Below are 8,939 nucleotides of genomic sequence, written 5' to 3'. Positions count from 1 at the left end.
TCGTCCACACACCCTTCCCAGGCAGTTATCCTGATGACCTACCCTTGTTTGAGAATGGGAGCTGGGTGGAGGACTTGAGGTCATGGTGTCATGTTATGGAAGAGTTATGTTGTCAGAGGTCATGTTTTCATGAATTTTTGTTTTGTGCTCTTTGCTTCAGGAAAGGGATATAGAAGATAAGAAAACAAAAATTCTTGATCTTGTTCCCATAACTATCAATCGATTCTGAAGTGGATTATGGAAAAGACAAGTTATCATGTGGTTCTTATACATAAATATTAGTAATTTTTAAACAAATTTCTGCATTAATGAGAAAACTAAGTACGTAGATGAAACTGAACTTAATGAGTATGTGTTGTAAGCATTTCCTTACAAAACCACTTTCGTGGTTGGGTCAAATACCATGAAACTGCTCATCTATTTTATTTAAATTTTTGTTTTTGCAGAAGTTCCTATGACAGCATCACAAATGAGTGGTAGAGTGTTCCACCAGGGTGGCCTGGTGACAGGGACAGCCGTGAGCCTCAGCAAAATTGACTGCGTGTTATGGCTCTAGATATAACGGCTCAGTGCAACTATCAAATAGGGTGTAGTTCTTCCCAGGAAAAGTGAAAGTCCCATTAGGATGAAGAGAAAAGCCAAGTAAAGGTCTTTGGATAATTTTGAACTAAACAATGTGAATTGGATATGGATGTGTGAGTCATGCATATCAGGAAAAGTCATGACTGAAATGAAAGCCAGCATCTCCTTCTCACATTACAAGTATGATTGTGATCCCTTGCTAAAGTAAGTGTAAATAGAATTTTTGTAATGAAGATCACATTTAAATGTGCTAAAAAAGCTAGTGATATAAGGAGGCATGAGGGAGATTCTTTTCTAAAATGAATGTGTAATTGCATATGTAGGACTGTGAGATATCTTTGGTGTAATTACTCATAGGTTTTCTGGGCATATGGTTCATTTTTCAATAAACCTAAAAATCTATATATTGTAAGATGCATCATTATTATTATTTTATTCTAATGTTTTGGCAAGTGGTTCCCATTGAAGGGTAACCTAACAGAAGAAAACTGGTGCCAGATGTGGGCTTCACCCTTGGAGTTTTTGGGTCTCAGTTTGCTAATGGAACATTCACTTTCTACTCCATGGAATCAAAGAATTTTAGAACTGGACAGTTGGAAATCCTTTATCCAACCTCACATTTTTTTATTTTTAAGATCCAAGGAACTCAAAAGAATGTGTGGAAGACGCCTAGGTAAAGTATTTATTCTGAATATGAATTTATTCATTTACTATATGCAAACAATGTAATTGTTACAGTAGAAAAAAGTGTTCTTTCAGTCACCATCAGTAATATAATTTAGCCTCTGCCCACTCCCTTTCTCTGCACTTTGAAAAAAGTGGCCAATTTGATGGCTTACAGTCTGGCAAATTCACTGGGACTTTTTTCTAATGGAGAGGTACAGTGCCTTGAAGGTGAGAAGAAAGCTGACCATTTTCTCTTACAGCAAGACAAGTAAATGGAAAACAAGAGACGTGACATCTTCATCCATGTGGCTGGTTGGATTAAGTTGACTCGGAGCCTGTTTTATAGGCTCAACTATCTTTCTCTATCGTAATACATATCTCTTAAGTCTATGAATCCCAAAATTTAGATTGTGTGGGTGGTTGTAGGTCTGGAGATGTGTATTTGGTGAATTAGAAATTTCCAGCCTAAATAATGTTTCTTTTTTTTCATTAAAAATTTTTTTTAGTTGTTCAAATACATTTGTCTCCATTTTCCTGATACCACTTTCCCCTGCCCCACCCACCCCCACCTCCCATTCTCAACCCTTCCCCACTTTGGCTTTGTCCATGCCTCCTTTATACATGTTCCTTGACTTGACCCTTCCCCCAGATGCATCATTATTTTATGCTCTACCAAAAAAGAAAGTAGTCTGATAAAGTAATGTTTTATAACTTTTTATTTTATATGTATTGAAAGAGTTCCTAGACTAATTTAGATATAGATTTTTACTCTATATCAATCTGGTGTAGCAATTTCCATTTTAAAAAATCTCAGAATTGTCTTATAAAAATTACTGAGGAGCCCCCAAAGCCTTAGTTTTTGTAAACTTTGTTCATTGATATTTATAGTATTAGAAATTAAAACTGAGAAAAATTTAAAAATATTTAATAATTACTTTAAAACAACAATAACAAATCATTAACATTATATGTAAACTAAATAAAACTAAATAACATATTTTCAAAAAAATTAGTGTGAATAGTAGGATTGTTTTACATTTTTCCAAATCTTTTTAATATTAATATCTGATTTAATGTAATTTAGCTGGATTCTTATATCTATTTCTGTATCAATCTATTACACTATGTTGTTTTGGTGGAAGTATATGAAAAATATCTAGCCTTTATCTGGAAAGATCTATCTATCTATCTATTTATCTATCTATCTATCTATCTATCTACATATATATCAGATTATATATCATCTGGGTTTTAATAGCCTTTAACAACATTTTCAATAATTGTGGGTATTCTTCTTTGATATTACACAAAAACCTGACAAATGGTATTTTCTTGATTATTAGTTGCAATATCAAACCTGAAACCATATCAATGAACTTGCATATTCTGTTACATTAACATCCATCGGTGTTTTGCATGTTGAATGAGTGTTTTCCTCATGTACGATTTTGTAACAACATGCAGTGGTTATTTGGAAAATATGGGTCCACTGAATTATGCCAGTCTTCTGAATGTTCACACATTTCCTTATACTATATAAAAATAATCACATTTGTTAATATTGTAACCAACCTAGTCAGAAGAATCTTGAAATATTGGGAAGTTATCAAGTTCACAGTGGCAGACAGTTTTCACTTCCCACTTGCACAAGTGCCTTCCCTCAAGATAAGCATAGCACTTCATTATGTAGCAGAAGTATTTTTTGCTTCATTCAGGATATTCTTTTTTTAAAAATGTGAGTGTACAGTTTGATGAATACAGTGATTATTAGTAAATTTGATGACACTGACTTGATTTGTAGTAAGGCACCAAAAGTTATATTCATCATTGCTTTTGTACCATCTGTGGAAATGTTAGCACAGTGAAAAAAATAACATCTTAGTATTATTATGAAAATAAATTTGATCCGAGGATCTCCTGAAAGGGTTTTGGAACTCCCAGGAGGTCACAGACACACTTTGAGAGCTGCTGCTTTATAGTATATGTAAAAGAAAATAAAAGTGAGATAAATTGTTTTAAGTATTACAAAAAGTTCTTTAGTCAGCGAGATTCTTTTGAAACACTTTTTGATTTGTGCTAAAAAAATTTTACATAATATCATACTTTGTCATACCAGTTATAAATGTGACTTTTCAATTTCTTAAAGCCTTATCAAGAGACATGCAATATAGAAAGTGGTATCATGTTTCACAAATATCACATTCAAACCTACACATATACAACTGAAGAGTAAAATGACTTGGTTAACATTGCTCGATATACTGTGAGTACCATGGTCATCTGTGAGTGTCCTGGAAACAGTCCCTCTGGAGTTGGCTTTGAGACCACCGGGAAATTCTCTTTGGTTAATACAAGGACTGATTATATTCATGCTGAGAGGGAAGATTTGAGAAATTAATTAATTTGTATTTGTTTTACTCAAATGTTTTTGTCTCTCAAATCTCCCCAAAAGCCAAAGCAGAATCTCTAAAGTCAGCAACCATACATCCCACAAATTTTCATGTCTTCAATTTGAGATCATGGAGCATAGGGCGAGACATGTAAAGAAATACTTCCCTGGGACCTGGATGGTGTTAGTTATAAAAATGGATGTTTAGGATTATAGGCTATATTGTGTCAGTTCTGAACACCAGGTTTTGAGGAACAGAGGTGACCATGGGTTATCTGATATATTTCTTGAACTTTATTTTTTTGAACACATGGGGCCTCTAGAGTGTGGGGCCCAGCTTTTGGGAAGAGGGATGGAAAAGATTTAATTGACTCTATACTGTGCTTTTCAAGTTGAAGAAGCCTTGTTATGAGTAGGGTTGGGGGTAACCGGTGCAGTAAATAAGAGGGATGCTGAAATAAGAACACAATACCTGATCCTAGGGACAATAGGTAAGGACTACTGCCCAGGGAGCCCCAGGGGTGGTGTGTGTATGTGAGTGTGCATGTGTGTGTGAGTGAGGGAGGATGGAGAGAGAGAGAGGGAGTGTCTTTGGACTGCTGTTTTTTATTTGGATTCATAAGATGTTAGGAAATTTGTCAACATTGACATTTACAAACATTGTTAAAGCACATGCAGCAAAACAAACAAATGACAGAAACTATTAAACTCGGTTTGGTCAAAATAATCACAGCAACTTATGCCTAATTACTATGCAACAAAATATTTAGTGGACTTATCATGAAGGAGCTGAATTAGCTTCTCTACAGTTCTGATAACCCTAAACCCACATATATACAATTATCATAGTTCATTGCACATGTGACATGTTGTGTGCATATATAAATTAGACAATGCACTCTCTGTGCCTATGTTAAGTTCCTAGCATTTATTTATCTCTATAGATATATTGTCACAGATGTTTTGACATGACTGAGAATGGATGCTCCAAACACATAATGCCCTGGATGTCCAACTGAGGCCCCCTGAAATGTGGAGGAAGAGCCAGGGTGAAGCCATTGATTGGCCCAGGGAACTTGAAGAATAAGAATCACTCCTATTGTCTTGGCTGTTGGCAAAAAAAGTGGCTAAGGTGGACATGGATCCTCACTAAGTCCATGTAAGTGAAAAGCATTAAGTGAACAAAATCTGTTCAGACATATAGTCTAAAATCAGTTGTTCATCAGAAATAATGTCAGAGAGAGCAATCCTGTGAAGATGCAGTGTTGTTACAGCCAGGGCTATACATGTAAGGGGAGATACACGATACACAATAAAATGAGACTCTTAAGGATTTTTGATTAGAATGACTCTTTTTTTAAAAAAATCTTTTATTAATTTTTTAGAGAGAAGGGAAAAGAAGGAGGAAGAGAGGGAGAGAATCATCAATGTGTGGTTTTCCCTCGCACGCCCCGACTGGGGACCTGGCCCGCAACTCTGACTGGGAATCGAACTGGTGACCCTTTGATTCACATGTTGTCACTCACTGAGGCACACCACCCAGGGCTGTTAAGAATAACTCTTGATTAATATACTTTTGGTGTGAGGAGTGACACAGAAAAATTTGTCGAAGTAAAAGGGGATGACTGAAGCTTTGGAAACTATGCATATGGGAACAGAAACTATAAAAATGAAAGCATTCATATTTTCTTTCTACAGCTTATTCACACTACTGCATATACAAACTGCCACCCTTTATTTCATTAAATATTAGTCATGATCCTAAAAGCATTACTGGGAAATACCTGCTTCCTGCATAGCTGCAAGATCTATAGGGCAGAAAAATGGAAATGTACGTGGCTGTCTTTTTTATTAGCATTGATTTCATAAAATTATATTAACCTGTTCTTGGAAATGCTGCCATTATCTATTTCTATATCTGGCAGTTAATGCTGAGATTTGACCTTTGACAGTGTCCTTTTTCACCATTCCTGTAGAGGAAAATGAATTGTGGGAGATACTGGAAGCTAAGTAAAGGACATTTGAAGAAGCAAACTTGGCACTTAGATATTTAGGTGAAGCACAGTTTAAACAAAATTAGATATGCTATCATTTTGCTAATAATATTCTGAAGAATGCAAAGTAAACTTATTTTATCCCCATTTTGACTGAGAAGTGAAGATATTGGTAGGGAGTTATGAGGAAAGAGCATTAAAAGAAAATGCATTTTTTTTTGTTACAGTTCTGTTGTTTTCAAAATAGCAGTACTTTTCAAATCATAGCATTAATTCAAAGAAGTATAATTCTGCATGGTTAATGGGGATTGAATCTGTGATTTCTTTCTTCCAATGGTTTATAGTTATTGTTTGTGAAATTACTTTTGAAGTTGAGTCCTTTTGAAAATACTCTGGGTAACTAATTTTACCATAAATCCAGGTGGTAAATATCAACCCATTACTGTTTGGAACAGAACCAAGAAAAATGTGGTTGACATTTTTGTTGTTATTGCAAAACTTTCAAGGAGTAATTTGAGTTTATATAAAACATTATAGTGCACTCGGTCAATCACCCAGTGTCATAGGTCAGACTCCTTAGAAACAGATACTGAACTGAGGACTTGTGGGCAAGTGAGCTGGGCTCATAGTCCCACAGCGGTCAGTCTTTGACTGTGGGCTGCCCATGGGAGATGGAAATGCCCAGGCACTCAGGTCCTCTGCACCAGGTGGCAAAATAGCTCTGGTAGCTCCAGAGCAGTGCCCTAAAGATGAATAGAGGGATGGGGCCACTGGGATCAAAAGTTCATAAAGGGATGCACAGAAACAATGTAAGATTTAGAAAAATGTAATCAGTAGGGAGAACCAGTGCTGTCCACTGCACTCAGCAAATATTTATTGATCACCTACTATGAGCTAGTTACTGTTCAAAGCTCTGAAGATTCAGTGGTGTATAAGGCTGTGGGGCTTCTGTGCTAATGGGGAAGATGATAAATTAGGTAATACATAAATAACCTTCAGTAATGTGGAGATACATATTATGAAGACTACAGGGCAAGGAAATAAACAATGATTAGGGGTGCTAGATTAGGTAGGGTACTCAGGATAAGCTAAATAAATGAATTATATAAAGAAATGTATTTTAGTTTCCATGGAGTTAGCCTTTAGGAAGTACTGGCATTGTGTATTGTTTCTCCCTAACCCTGGGAACTTCTTTCACACGGAGCTCATAGAAGGGAAGTGAGTCTCTTATTTGAATAAAACCATCACAATAGGTATTCTTGACATAGGAACAACAAACATAAAATAAATGGCCTTTAAAATTTTTCCCCTCTGCATTTATTTCTAAATGTTTTGAAGTCAAATATTTGGAGAAGCAAAGAGAAAAGAAAATTAAGTTTGCTTGTTAAGAATTCAATTTTTAAAAAATCTTACTTGGGGGAGAATGATTAGAAAAGAGGAAAACACAATCATCTGGCTTATAAACTATCTTTGTTGTTTTTAAACTGAACATCTGGAGAATATAAATGTCACAATAACTTTATAAAGAAAGGTGTGATGTGATAAGGTCATAGTGGTGCAGAAGGGACAAGCCAGGTCAAAGACTAGATCTTCCGTTTCAGAGGGAGCTGGACTCCTGTCACTGATTCAGGCTAGAACTACAAGTGGCTGCCCATATATTAATGTCTGGGGGGATGCTTGTGGGGGATTTTACTGGAAAATGCTATTTTAGAAATTTTTTCTTCTGCTTATTTCATCTGAATCGACTCTGGTAACCTCATTTAGTTACTGTCTCACCACCCCTAACTTCTCTTTGGTCTTTTGGGCCAGAGAAATAGGCAAGAGTTGGTGGTGGAAGGACATAAATAAGAATTTGCTAGCAGGAATCAAATAGTTTCCTTTTTTTCTTAGTCTCCATGATAAATGTTCCAGGGTTTTTCTAGTAATGTAGAGAGAAGATGAGACATAGATTAAAATGGTCCTACTGTGTAATTATTAGTAGGTAGTGTTTCCCAGCTTTGTTTTATTAGAAAAATATATATTGTGTTAAGAAATTAAATGGTTTGAGGATTTTGAAACTTCATCAGTTAACATTCATACCACTATCAAAATGCCAATGTTCATCATAATTTAAAAATTAAACAGTAATCAATTAATTTAAATAATTTAATGTAATAATATTAAAACAAATTCTGTGGCAATGCCCCTGTGGTACATATTTTAAATGCAGAAAAAGACTCATTCGATGAACAATGAAATACATAACAGCAAACAGGATCAGATTTTCCCTCTTTGGTCAGCCTACTTATGAAGAGAAAATTTCCTGGGGATTGTGAAATTATAATATATTGAGAGCCATTTATCACTCAACAAAATATTTATTGATCACCTAACTGACGTAGCTGGTGAAGATACAATGGTGAAGACCATGGACAAACCCTGCCCTTATGGAGCTTACATTCTAGAGGCATGGTAGGGGCGCACACACAAACACATATTATGACTAGCGTGGTCAAGAAAATAAATGGAGCAATAGAATATAGAGCAAGGGCTGACAAGCTCTTTCTGCAAAGGGCCAGATAGTAAATATTTAAGCTGCAGTTTATACAATCTCTGTCTTGACTTCAACTATTCGCCTCTGCCATATGTAAATGAATGGATATGGCCATGTTCCAATAAAACTTTACTTACAAAATAACAACAATAAGTGGTGGGCCAGGACTGAGGGGGAGGTAGTTTAGTGACCCCTGAAGTAGAGTAGTACCTGGAGTGGGAGATGGTGACTTCAGACTGGGTGGTTAGGCAGCACTCCTCCGAGGTGGCAGCATTTGGAATGAAAGTAGAATAATAAGGAACCAGCCCTATGAAGCTGGGGCCAAGAGCATTCTATGCAGAGGGAATAGCTGAGTCAAAGGTCCTGTTGGAGGAATGGGCTTGGTCTCCTTGATGTGGGTGGCTGCCTCGTTTGCGTAACGTAACGCTTGGCATGCCACTGAATTCTCTGAGCCTTTTTTTCCATGAATAGGAATGATAATAGCACTGTGCTTATAGGTTTTTTGTGAAGTAATGTGAAAAGAGTGAAAACATTCTTCTGGGCAAATATTAGGGACTATTGTAACTAAGATTTAGAAAAATAATTGTGAATAAACTTTAACAGAATCAGGAGTTTGGCATCAAAATGTTTTATAGCAGCTCTTAATATTTTTACCACTGGGGTTGTTATTTCATCTGTAACTTACTCTACTGTATATTAAACCATAGTTGCCAATTTACTCCTTGCCAACTGCTTCTCAATTAGTTTTATTTGCCAGTCTTATCAGTATTTATGA

This window comes from Pteronotus mesoamericanus, unplaced genomic scaffold (genome assembly GCF_021234165.1).
Source record: "Pteronotus mesoamericanus isolate MK-2021 breed Mesoamerican mustached bat unplaced genomic scaffold, CSHL_Meso_final scaffold_85, whole genome shotgun sequence".
Classification (NCBI taxonomy): Eukaryota; Metazoa; Chordata; class Mammalia; order Chiroptera; family Mormoopidae; genus Pteronotus; species Pteronotus mesoamericanus.
Note: the sequence above shows the minus strand (reverse complement) of the source record.